The 13,205-nt window shown below is 43.4% G+C and overlaps 1 protein-coding gene across 7 annotated transcripts in view; it reads right to left on the bottom strand.

Annotated features, from left to right (window-relative positions):
* Window positions 1-13,205, bottom strand: part of DAB1 (DAB adaptor protein 1) — a 478,677-nt gene that overhangs the window by 248,584 nt on the left and 216,888 nt on the right. The window lies entirely within an intron of this gene.

Here is a 13,205-nt window from a genome sequence, read left to right on the forward strand (position 1 = left end):
AGTGCTTACCTTGCTATCCACCCTCCCCTTACTTCCTTGAGCTCCTGAGTCTAAATAACATTCTAGGCACTACAAGTCAGGCTATGGCCTGTGTGTCATCAGCTCTACCAAGACTTTGCAGTCACTGTTCAGTGCCTGATGATGATACAAAAGCTACTGCAGGGCGAGGAAAGCACAAACAGGGCTTTCCTTGCTAAAAAACAAGCAGATGGGACTCAGAGCACAAAAAGGATAAAACACCATTAAAAAAATACGTTTGTTCAGATGACCTGAACTTGAAAGGAAGGTGTTAAAATCCAAGACAAAGAGGATTTCTGATTGGCAGCCAGTGATGTCATACCTGTGCCAATTACAGAGGTAATGCACGGGGCTGCCTTTAAGAAGAAATGATTCTGATACAGCAATAACACACTGTAGACAGCCCATTTGCAGGGGATTACATGGCACTTCTCAGGTAGTTAAAGCCACTGAGCCTTTTGACCTTGTGCCTCCTAACACTACAGGAGGCATAATCGCATGGGAATGCACTGCTTGTCATGTGTGTCTTATTGCTTAAATAAAGGCCAGCCACCCAGCAACGTGAGCTGTGGACCTCAGGCTCATTTTCTATGAGTTATTATGCGAAAACAACATGAATGTAATAAACAGCACTATTAATTAGTTTATTATTTCAGGGACGGGCTACACAGACGGAGAAACAGTAGAGGAAGCCTGTGCTAGGCTAGAATAAAAGCATTTCTCAGGTCGTTGCCTTAAAAGCCGATATTTCATGCTACCATGATGCTTAGACAAGACAAGTAAATCTTTGCGCCTTGCAGTCTTGAAGTCACTCGAACTAATCGTCTCGCCAGATGAGATTCTAGCTCGCTTGTAATCGTAGCGTTCATAATGAACATCACGCAAGGTGAAAATTGATATCAAGAGCATTTCTAAGAGCTAAAAAGTTAACACCTAAATTGGAAATCAATATACACTTTAAGTATTGATGAGCAGAATGGAAATCTTCGAGGTTTTGCCTTTGCGGAGTGAATACTGGTGTAAGTTGAGTTAAGTCAGCTGAAATACCCTACTTTGAACAGTTATTAAAAACCAAACACACCCTACAAAGCAACCAAACCCTATGCTTTATGGAATGACTGCCTAATGCTATCACAAACATGCGCATCTGTGCAAAACCACCAGGAACATGCTAAGCCAAATGTTAGCAGTGACTTTTTTTACTGTTAGTTTCTGAAGCTGTGCTTGCCTCCTCAAGACAAACAGCAAAGACTGGATTAAACCACAGCTGAGAATAATCACCTTTGAGGATGATGGCCTTTGGTGCAGGCATCAGAAGAGCAGGTCTACACCTGGTTATGGAGCACAGGGCAGATTGTGAGCCTGCTCAGTATGTGAACTCGGCAGTGCTCAAGGCCAGGTTGGACACAGGGGCTTGGAGCAAGCTGCTCTAGGGGAAGGTGTCCCTGCCCATGGCAGGGGGGTGGAACTGGGTGAGCTTTAAGGTCTCTTCCAACACAAACCGGTCTGTGATTCTAAGATGTTGCTTTCGGGAACAGAATTAGTATCTCTGCACAGTGCTCTGCTCTTACAGTGGGGACACATCTCCTTGGGTCAATACCAGGTGAAGAGCAGCTGCAGAATATGTCATCTATCTGCTCAAAGCAAGCTTTTCAGACTCACTGATGAATGAAATAGCTGTGAAAAACAAATGTCTTATTGTTCGAGTCCTCTAGCCTGTAAGGAAGCAGGAAATTCTGTGCACCGCATCAAAAGAAACACTTGACCCTATGTGATCAGTTCCTCCTCATAATTATTGCACACCAATTTTTGCCATGTTTCTCAGGTGAAAAGGGGCAAGAATAGCTCAGAAGAGGTTAGAAATGCTGTACATCTCTATAAATATTTGTTGGCCTGCATTCCTTTAACTTTGCATGATTAAATACAGCCTGCTTCTGTTCTTCCACTTTATCCTCCGGGGAAATTTATCATCAAAATTATTGTACAGCATTCATTACTCTAGCCTCATTTAAAACCTTGCCCTACTTATTATTTAGGCTGCAAAAAAATACGTTGCTTTGTATAGTATTTCCTATAATAGTCTCAATCATTACTTTTAAAAAGATTGCTGTAAGGCAGCTTAGCCTGTATTAGAGAGAAATAAAGTGCAATTCCATAGTTAAGCGTTACAGCTCTTATTCAGCTTTTGTTTCCCAAATCATAACAACGCAACATTGCAATTCCTTAAAAGTCTCTTGCTGCTAATTAGCAACATCGAGGACTTCAGTCCTTGCATTTGAAAGGGACATGTAGTGGCTCTTTTCCAGCTTGAACAGTAGCGGGGAAAGGCAGAGAGATGAGAAGGGAAGAGAAGGAACGGAAGGCAGGAGGCTCCATCAATTCGAAGGTACAGTGATCTAAGTCAGTGGTGCAGGGAACACACCCAGATATAACAGAGCAGCAGACAAAGCAAAGGAATCACCTGTTTCTAACTCTGATTCAAGATTTCTGTTTAGGACAAAGAGACACACACAGCTATTTAAAAGAAACAAGATGCAAGGTCTAAAGGAGGGAGAAAATTAACTGAAATCCCAGGAGTGATTTGGGAAAGTGTTCATACTAATATGTGAAGCCTCTTAATTTGGGTTCCTTCACTAACAGGAGTACTGCGATGCTGAGCACCATTGCTGGGGTTTTCGATAATACTGTGTATATGTTTCTCTGAGCCTTCTGTACTTCTGAAAAAGCATCATTAATCAGAGTCTGGAGTCCCTGGCACACATCCTCCTGAAATGCAGACCCTCCTGGGGAGGTTATCATAGAAAGATCATCTCTTCCCCCATCAGCAGCCCCACCAGAATGCTCTCCTGCATGGACTGCAGAACTGAACACTGGTTTATTTGTGGTTTGACCATAGCAAATACAGGGTGGGAAAAAGCCATACATTAACACTGAACGCGTTATGTCATTGTGTTTACTGGCTCATTTAGGTTGCTCCGATTTCCTCACTGCCTTCCCTGGACTTGAATGACCTCAGCGGCTTTCTGCTATCCACAAATCTAGCTACCCTTCCACCCCATCTCCATCCCAGATGAAAGACCTGATGGAGGACTTAGGAACACTGAAGGAACCCCTGGTTTAACCCTCTGCAATGGTGAAAGCTGCCCGGTTATACCTAATCTTCAGCTTCAGGTTTTGAGTCACGACTATACTTTTCCCTGTCACACACCTACCTTGTCTGACTGCTTTCTACGAGATAATTTGCTAAAGAGCTTTCAATATCATAAATGAATGAGATAAGCCAGTTCCTCTCTCTTCATTTCTCATTGACAAGTTCAAAGACTTCTAAGAGATTAAGAGTGAAAGACTGTAAGTAACCTGATGGGTCATCAAACCTAGGCTTTTCCTATCACTTCCAGCCATACACCTCAGTACCTTTCTACTGGATAAGCCTGATTTTATCAGTATCTCCCAAATGTTTTCTTTTTTGCTTATCATTTGAACCCGTTTACCAGGTACAAATGAAAGACTTAGTGGTCTGTAACTCCCTGGATCATTTTCTTTCTGGTGTCACAAGAAGGCATTCTATCCCTTCTATCCATGGAGCAGACACATCCCACACCACCCATAGGAAGGGAAAGAAAAAAAAGACCTCAGTCTTGGTGGAAGGAAGGGAAGGGAACAGGATAGCGGAGCTGATGTTCATACAAGATGTACTACCAACTCCAGTACATGCAGTGCACTGACAAACTAATGAAACAATGAAAATCCCTATTTTATAACAGTGAGAAATTGAGGTAGGGTTCAATATTTTCCTTGGGTATTACCTTCTCATTAGACTTAATAGATAAAAACATATTAATTTTTGACCCTTAATTGTATGGATTCAGAACTGATAATGAAAACCATGCAACATGCATCAAATACAGCTTTTCCATGAGTCTGGTCAGCAGAGACTGTTTGCGATATGCTCTGATGAGTGTCTGTGTGCTTCCTATGACTGGAGGGACTGTGCTCATTAGCGGTGCCGTGCTCTGGAGGGGCAAATTACCATACACAAGCCCAACACCCAGCTCTGTGCGCCAGCAGCTGCTTAGGACACACAGATGCACATTGGTAACCACACTGCCTTTCAATAAAATATGTTGGGAAAATCCATAATGCTAACATATACCTCTCCCCATACAAGAGGTTTTCATAAGAGGGAAATATTCTGTGCCTCCTCTCCCCAGCATCCATTTGAAGTGCATAAAAAGGTTTAGAGTTGTAGCTTGCTTCAAAGAGCAGCAGGGGTTCTCACCCAAAGGGGACACTGCTCTGGTTCAGGGCCAGGAGAGGTCAAACATCACTGCAGTGCTATGGTCACAAGCGATTTCCAGCAAGGCTGAGCCACAGCCCATTAACCCACGTGCTACGCACACACACCAGTTATAATGCTGACACGAGAGGGAGCAGCTTGCCACCCTTTGTGGGTCCATAACAGCCCCAAACCCCTTCTTACCCACAGCAAACATTGACTATGACATGAGTTCACCTCCAGAGTCGGACCCACAAAGCACTTTGGTGCAACCAGAGCATCTCCTCAAACCAGGTTCCTGGAGGAACCTTGACAGCACGTGCAGGGTTCAATGTGGTGAGTGCCACTAACACAGCAAAAATGAGCATAAGGGTGAACCTGAGCAGATGCTCAGCGCTTGAAAGGAAGGGCAGGAATAAATTCAGTGGATTTGGTTTGGTTTTCTGCGTGATGCATTAATCTTATACCTTGCAATGAAATCTTTTTCAGAAGAAAAAAAACCAGTATTCTTGTAATATTTCCTGCAATAACTCAGCATCGTCCTTTGCATTATAAACCAAAGCTATTATCTAAGATATTAGAAGCCCCCTTCCAACCCAAACCATTGTGTGATTCTATGATATGATTTGATAATATTCTGAAATATAGCTAAACCTTTATGTAAGCATTTAAACCAGAATAAATGGTTTATGAAACACTTGCAACTTAATGCTGCCCCCAGAAGGGGAGACCAAAGCTACAACAAGAGGCAGAAGGCACAGCTGGGTGTGTTGGAATGGCCAGGAAAACACATCAAATCACCTCTTTACCTCGTGGATGCACAAACAACAGATTTGGGGTCCCCATGCATGGGTCCCCAACACTGCCAGCCACAAGTGCCCTGCAAGCAGAAGCTGCTTCCTGCTGGACAGGGGAGCTCTGGTGCCTTCAGTCATGGGGCAAATTTCCTACAACATACTGGAGCAGGTATTGCCCTGCAGCTCAAGGAGAGGGATCAGTTCGGAACAGATATCCATACTGAAGACCCCACACTGGAGAAGGTTTATCCTGAAGGATGGGTGCACACTAGCACAGTGAAAATGTGTAAGGAGGAAGTGTCAGAGAGGGGCTGTTACAGAATAACCGCAACTCCCCATTCCCACCCACCCTATGCTGCTGGGTGAGGAGGAGGAGGTAAAGGAGTTGGGAATGAAGGAGTGGAGTTCAACCTAGGAAGAAGTAGGGAGGAGAACTTTTAAGTTGTTGTCTTTGTTTCTCACCATCCTACTCGATTTTTAAGTGGCCATAAATTAGTTTTCCCCCATAACAGTAACTGGGAAGTGATGTCTTTATCAACCTATGAGCTCCTCCATCACATTTTCTCCCTCCATCCTGTTAAGGAGGGGTAAGAGCAGCTGGATGGACCTTTGAGCAGCTAGCTAAGGTCAACCCACCACACTTGTCCATTCCTTGGCAGGCATGCCTTTCTTTCCAAGAGTTTATTTGGAGGAGCTTGCTGTTAAACCAGGATCCCACAGAGTGATAAGTCCATTGTACAGGACCTGCAGATGGCATGACAGGGACCACTGGACATCGGCCATAGGCAGGATCCTGATAACCTCTATCAGAACAGTGCTTCTCCATAACTTTAAGCTATAGGAGCTGGGAACTGGCTAGTGTGGAAGAGAGAAAATTGACCCCAGCATGACAGCCTTTCTGTCAATCCAGCCTCTATCATTTATTTAAGTGCTCTTCTAATCTTCCAGGCTGTGGCTCACACATTTATAATCTTAAATTCTTTATGAGCAGCAGGATTAACACCCCTTTCATCAGGCTGGGAGCAAGGCAGATCCTGACTAGTTTTGATCTGCTCCCGAACCCCAAAGCTTTCAATAGTTGTTATATTCTGAGCTGTGGTTTTCCCCAATGGGAGAGCTGCAGCTTTCCCGTGGTGCAGCCTACAGCTTCGAATTGTTTGTATCCCACCAGTTCCATGTGAAAGCCTTAACACCTCCATCCACTTCCTGACCTCAGATGACTTGCTATCAGCAGAAAGAGAAACTACCAGCACTGATGGGATGGCGGTGGGACCATCAGTAGCTTGTCAGAACATGAGTCACAGAAATCACACACCTCCTCCTACATCTCGGATCAGTAGAAATAAGCTGTCAGGTTGGCAAGAGTCCTCTCTGTTCCACACCATCCAAAGGAAATTAAACACTTTAAGCAGAAAGGTCCAGGTCCCTAAGTCAAAGGACACCTCTTTTTCTGTGGTGCTTTTCACAGGTTTTACAAGAGGTCAACAAGCAAAACAAGGTGGTCAGATCTTCAAATGCTTGCTGTGTTTGAGGTCTCCCATACGCACATGTCAGTGTAAATGAGGCACTGAGCAAGAGCTGAACCTTGCTTCTGTTGGTCCTTCTCCAAGGCCAAGCCAGCCCATCCTGATGTCAACCCACTGGTACTGCTAGGCAAGACTGGGTTCCCTGTCACCTATAGTGCCACCCTAAAGCCATGGTTCAGGCCTGAGACTGTAAAATGAGCATTTTCCCTCCAGCCACACTCTCGCAACTGAGGAGAAAGAACAGTTCTCAAAATCCTATTTAGTGTACCAGAAGTGAACAGGTCAAGGCTGCAGACCTCCTCTTCCAGGCCAGAGCATCTCTCCCTAGGGAACATTTACCAAATTTGATCACTTTCCCCATATGCCTTGTCTGTTATTTGGGCAGACTTCATTCCTATCTATTACTGAGTCCCTCTCCTGCACAGATGTGTGAGCTTCATGCAGCTAAAACCTGTCTGATAACATCCATCACCATCTTGTGCACTGTGGGTTTCAACCTGTGTGCAAGTGCTACTACTCTGATGAAAATAATGAAAACTGATTATCTCATCATGTCATTTGCAGTGGAAAGAAAGGCTGATTTTGACTTCTGAGTAGTTGGATCTAATTCTCTCATGAGTTCACTGTCATTTTCCCCCTCCGCAGCCTTTTTGTGTCTCTCACCTGTTAAAAACGAAAGGCTTTGAACAGGAATGGGCAAGGGTCATCTCTGCCTACGTTTCTGTTCCACAGCCACTGTTGTAGAACAAATACTGATGAGAATCATGATGATAATGAGGAAAATAATAATGAGCATTGATCTCAATGGAGATGCTCCTCTGTTCTACCAGGCCACTGAGATGAGAATCAGGAATCCCCTGACATATAGGATGTGTCACGCTGAAGTTTAATTAACAGTAAATCACAACCCAAATGACATTTCCTCCCCCCCAATCCTTGATTTTCATAACTGACTTTTCACAACAAAACTCCAGGGGACACTGGGAAATAGAGGAGAAAGCAAAAACTTCTGCCTCCGTGTACAGCTTGTTACACTGAGGAAGCCAGTCATCCATGATTCCTCTCTGATTTTGTACAGTGTAAATCATGATCTACTTCAGGGTATTCCATGGAGAGGCATCAGTACAGATGAGAGGAGAATTAGGTCCAATGTGCTTCAAGAAGACACACTTGGCATGTTATTTCACAGCTTCATGTGCTAATGGCAACATGCTAACTCCTTGATAATGGTGCCATCAGCACGTGTCTGCTGAACACGTACCAGAGCTCTTTTACTGCAAAAGAAGAGCGCTGACGTCCAGTCAGAACACTTTGCACTTTTCCAGCTCCATCTCCAGCACTTTCCCAACAAATTAACCTAGGTGCAATGCTCAGGAGAGCACCATTAGAGAGACAGCATGAAGCTTTGCTTGCGGGGTCAGCTCAACTGAGCATCAAACCATGCTGCTGCAGGGGAGGTGGGCTTGCCCCAAGAACCTGTTCCTTCGTGCCACCTTCACTTTCACATAACCATGCAGAAACCCCATGTCCAGCAGCTGGTACTGCCAAAACCATTTCTTTTTATCATTGCTTGTTATATTACTTTTCAGCCACATTTTGACTTAAACTAGGCCCCTGTGAACACTACTGGGGGAGCAGGACAGCCAACCCCAAAAGGGTAGGACATCCTCTTTTTAGCAGCAAGGACCATTTACACTATGGCACAAAGAACTCTACAGATTTATAAGGTTGCTCCTAGCTCCTATCAGGATCAGAAGAAATCAATGCTCAAAGGAAACTCATGTAGCTGTAAATAATCAAAAAGTGGTGTTCAGGACTGAAATATTTACTTTTCAGGTATGATTTTTGCTATTGGTGTTTCTGTATTACAAACATTTCTATCTTGCTTTCAAGTGCCAGGCATTCGAATGGTTTTTCCCAATAAATATAAACCAGTTTTCTGATTGACATACTCCTCTATGCTGCTCATACAAGACACCATACAGAAACATGGGCTCCCTTTCTCAAGGCTTAAGGCAGATCTTGTTTATGACGAAGTGCAACATATAAAAGACTTTTATTTATAATCACTACCACAAAGTAGTTGGCTTATTTTACAGACTAAGTAGGAGGAAGCAAGGAGTATCTCAGGCAATTCAATGCATTTATATCCATTACATATTAACTCATTACATATTGATCATGGAAGGAACCAACTGTTCAGATTAAATCAATCTCCAACAGGGTAAGGTCATAGACTTGTGCTATTAACTGCAATCAACCACTTAAAAAGAGGATACCAGCAGAATAGCTAAGAAAAGAGGTGCATCTTCCATTGATAACCTATCCCATAAACATTTCCCATGGAAATGTTCACTGAAAACCACAGCTGAGTTCAGACTGCAGCACTGCACAGCACGTATATATGTATATACATATATATAGGTATACACACACAAAAACTATTGAGTTTCAGAGTACTGTCTCACAGTATAATCTAGCAGCCTCTCCTCCCCACAAGCAGCTTCTTCCTGATAAAGAACAGGAGAAGATTCTGCTGATGAAGCAAAAACTGCTGCACAGCTCCAGGCCTCCTGCATGGGTGGAATCAACATTCCCTGGCAAGAGCCAGCACAGGGCAAGCCAGCAGCAAGGAAATGCAGATCCTCCCTTTGGGAGAAACAATTGATCATACTTTAAAGGAAAGTGAGAAACAAAAAGCCAAGTTTGTATAGAATTGAAGCAAGCCAATGCTGCAAATCGTACCTCAATCAGCTCACACTGCTGCAAGCCAGAGATCTCTGATCTAATCGAAGTGAATAGCTTGAAGTGCACTGCTATTAAGAGAATCAAAGCTCCTGCGTCTCAGCTTCAATATCTGGGAAACAGAAGTAATAGTGTTTACCCACCTCACAGAGATAATAGGAGTAGTTATGTTCATACAGAAATGTGATCATGTAAAAAAGCACTGTGGTACGAAAGTTTCAAGTAGTATTATCAGGTGTGTGTTTTGGTACTCCAGAAATAAAACTCAATTCAAGCTCTTCTATTTCTTTGACACTTGTAACAGGCTTCCAATGTGGCGGAAAAACCCCTGCTCAAAAATAAACAGCAGAATAATGAGCTTTCCTTATTTAATTCACCAAATCGGCACAATAAGCTCATGTTTAAACAGAAAATGAAAAGGAAACTTGCTGCTGTGCCAGAACAGCAGCACAATCAATTTTAATTAGCATTGCTCATTGTGGGGAATGATAAGGTATCAGTCATAGTAATTGGTGGTGTTGACAATTAGTCAAAGTTATTAACATCTCAAGACTCGGGACAAAAAAAACCTTGCTGAATTTTAAGTATCTGGAGAAGGCTTACTTCAAAATTCCCAAGTTTTGCACAGTCTGGAAACACTGCTAAGATTTATTATTTGTTAGTTTTCCATCAGAGCACAAGCTCTGTATTAACACAACCAACACAAATGTCACCGGTGCTTGATCAGTATGAGTTTTCCATGGAGATCTGCTATGAGTGGGGCACCCTGGCTGGTGAGCACCATCACGTCTCTGCTTCTCACTTCTCTCCCTTTGTTTCCCTTCACCTCTCATCCCAGATACTATCTTGTTAGACACATAAGGACCAAAATAGATCAAGGAGATGCTTGCAGCCAACTTAAGTGCTGTCAGCTCTGATCTGGGGCATCTCCAAACCCTGCATAGCCCCATGTAGGAAAATAAGCCTGTATATACACAGAGCTAGGAGGATGCTGGCCATGCAAGCAAAACCAACTGCTACATGTATACATTGCCCAGACCACATCTTTTAATGGCCAATATCAGCAATTCCTCTGGCTTCTTAGAAACTCGGGTATAAGTCAAAGCACATGACAAGTCACCAGCCACATCAGGCACTCGAGGGCTTTGACATGCTCTCGCTTAGACCTGGGCAGTCCCTGTGACCATCCTGCCTGTGTTTGCTATCTGACTTACACTGAAAGAGAGTCTGCACTGGCAAAGGAAGTCAGTGATTGTATTAACCAGCTGAGCAAACCAGATAGCTCACTTACATGGCTCAGATTAGAATTGACACTAAGATTTCTAGTGTTTCAGTAAGGTGAACTTACAGACACAGCTGATGCTAAAAAGGCAGAACAAGAGCATCATCAACTGCACTAAAAAGCATTTAATTAATATAAAGTTAAACTGACCATCTGCCCTGGTAAGACACAATTGTTTTCTTCTAGAGGAATTTTAGGGAATATATCCCGCCTCCCACTGCCTTCTGTACCTTTACTGTAAATGAAGATATATGTATATATATATATATAATATAGCAATAGCCATCCTTCTGGTGTGAGTAGGTGTTACAGTTTAAAATAGCAGAGGTGACATGTATTACTCATGTGTCCTTTTACACACTTTAATGTGTTTATTTGTATGGAAATTAAAATTCAGGTAAAAACAGCATCTCTTCTCCTAGCACTTGTATCTATTACACTATCATGGCTATTCTTCGGACCCTGGGCTATTACCACTCCCAAACAGACACAGCCTTTCATGCAACAAAGTACGAGAGTGCCACAAAGGAATACATCCTGTCTGCCAGATGCTGTCAAGCAGCACCACTGGCAGAACTGACAGAGAACACAGTCTTTAAGGAAACTCCCCCAAAACCCAACTGAGATTCAAAGCAAAGAAACTCTGATTGAAATTCCCCCCCCTCAGCCACCGGCCTGGAGCAGCAGCAGCAGGGCTCTGCCACCACGTCCGCAAGATAAACACCATTTTCAAGGTCAATTTCCTATGACCAGTTGCTTCATTTCTCATCATTTTCTGTCCAACTTCATAGATTACCACTTAAAATTGATTTATTCTTTCCTTTTCCAGCATTACTTTGCACTTCATTTAAAAGGGGGTGGTGGTGGTGGCTTTTTTCCCCCCTCTGTTCTGTACAAATGCGCTGTCATAAGACGATGAGGCTCAGCTGGGTTTCAATTGACTAAAATGACTGCTCAGTAAAGCAGCGTGTTATAAAAGCTAAACCAAATCAAGAAGCATCTCCCAACCATCTCCCCCTCTCTTCCCTACTGCTAGAAATATTGTTTTTAAGATAACGTCTTGAGCTGTTACGTTGTGGAGCTTTGACTGTAAAGAAACGTTTTAATAGCCCCTAATAGAAAACAAAAAGTTGGATTTAAGTCTTCCCAGGGCTTGAGAGCCCTTCTGCAGGCCGGTAGCATTCGCACTTTAGATCAGATTAAAGCTGACAGAGATGAAACTGCGCTGGCCCACATCCTTGGGCTTGCTCCAGGGCCTCTCATCTGCATTTCATCGTGATGTGAGCACATGTTCCCATCATTGGTACACTCATCTGCATCACTCTGAATGTTAATCACAGGCTAACCCAATTTCTTCAGCAAATTTATTACTTACTGTTCATTAAAGTTCATAAAACCTAATGTGAGCCTGAAATAAGCAGAACAATCTTAACACGTAGTCCTTAGCCACACGGTAATTCAGAGGTGGCAACGTAAGCCTGAGGAGCTCCTCCTTCGAAAGCACTTGCCAAAATCTGTCAGATATTCTCCAGGGAATACAAGGGGGGGGAAAGGAGACAGTGAGATACTAAGAGCTGTCATAGCCCTTTAGAAAGCCCTAAAACTGGCATCTTTATAGGAACCAGATTATCTAAACACACATAATTTTTGTAGCATCATCTAAAGCCATTCATTCAGTGAATGAGGAAGAAACGTCAAGGATGAAGGCAGAAAAGCTGTTTAGCTCCCCTGATCTCACCAACACTCGCAAAACACCAACCATAAAGCACACGCACAGTCCTATTCAGCCTGACAAGGCAGCTGCTGTGCATAGAAATGAAGCCTATCCCAAGTGCCTGCATCATTGCGGGACAACAGCTTCTGAATGACATGGCGGTACAAGGGGAATGAAATCAAAATATGAGTGTGGTGTAGAGCACTCATGAGGGGCATCTCAGGCAGCATGCACCACAAATAGTAAATGCTTTCCTGGCATCGTAGAATAATATAATAGTTAGGGTTGGAAAGGGCCTTAAGATCATCCAGTTCCAACCCCCCCGCCATGGGCAGGGACACCTCTCCCTAAACCATATCACCCAAGGCTCTGTCCAACCTGGCCTTGAACACTGCCAGGGATGAAGCATTCACAGCTTCCCTGGGCAACCCATTCCAGTGCCTCACCACCCTAATAGGAAAGAATTTCCTCCTTATATCCAATCTAAACTTGCCCTGTTTAAGTCTGAACCCATTACCCCTTGTCCTATCATTACAGTCCCTAATGAAGAGTCCCTCCCCAGCATCCCTATAGCCCCCCCTTTCAGATAGTGGAAGGCTGCTATGAGGTCAGAAAGAATAGGCTTTCTTGATCATGTCCTGAGCAGTGGAATCTGACAACTAACACTTAATTGCATTAACCTCTGTGATTTATTAATAACGTGTGGCAAGAACATGCTCAAACACTCATGTGCTTGAAAATAAACACATACTTCAATGTTTTGCTGAGCAGGACCTAAGGAAGCTGCATTTGTGTTTTCCATGTTGGAGAGATGCAACCTAATGTATTCTAAACAACAACCAGAGTA

Source organism: Neopsephotus bourkii, unplaced genomic scaffold (assembly GCF_033783945.1).
Source record: "Neopsephotus bourkii isolate Nb327-2 ecotype Australia unplaced genomic scaffold, CSIRO-AGI_Nbou_v1 NB_673, whole genome shotgun sequence".
In the NCBI taxonomy this organism is placed as follows: domain Eukaryota; kingdom Metazoa; phylum Chordata; class Aves; order Psittaciformes; family Psittacidae; genus Neopsephotus; species Neopsephotus bourkii.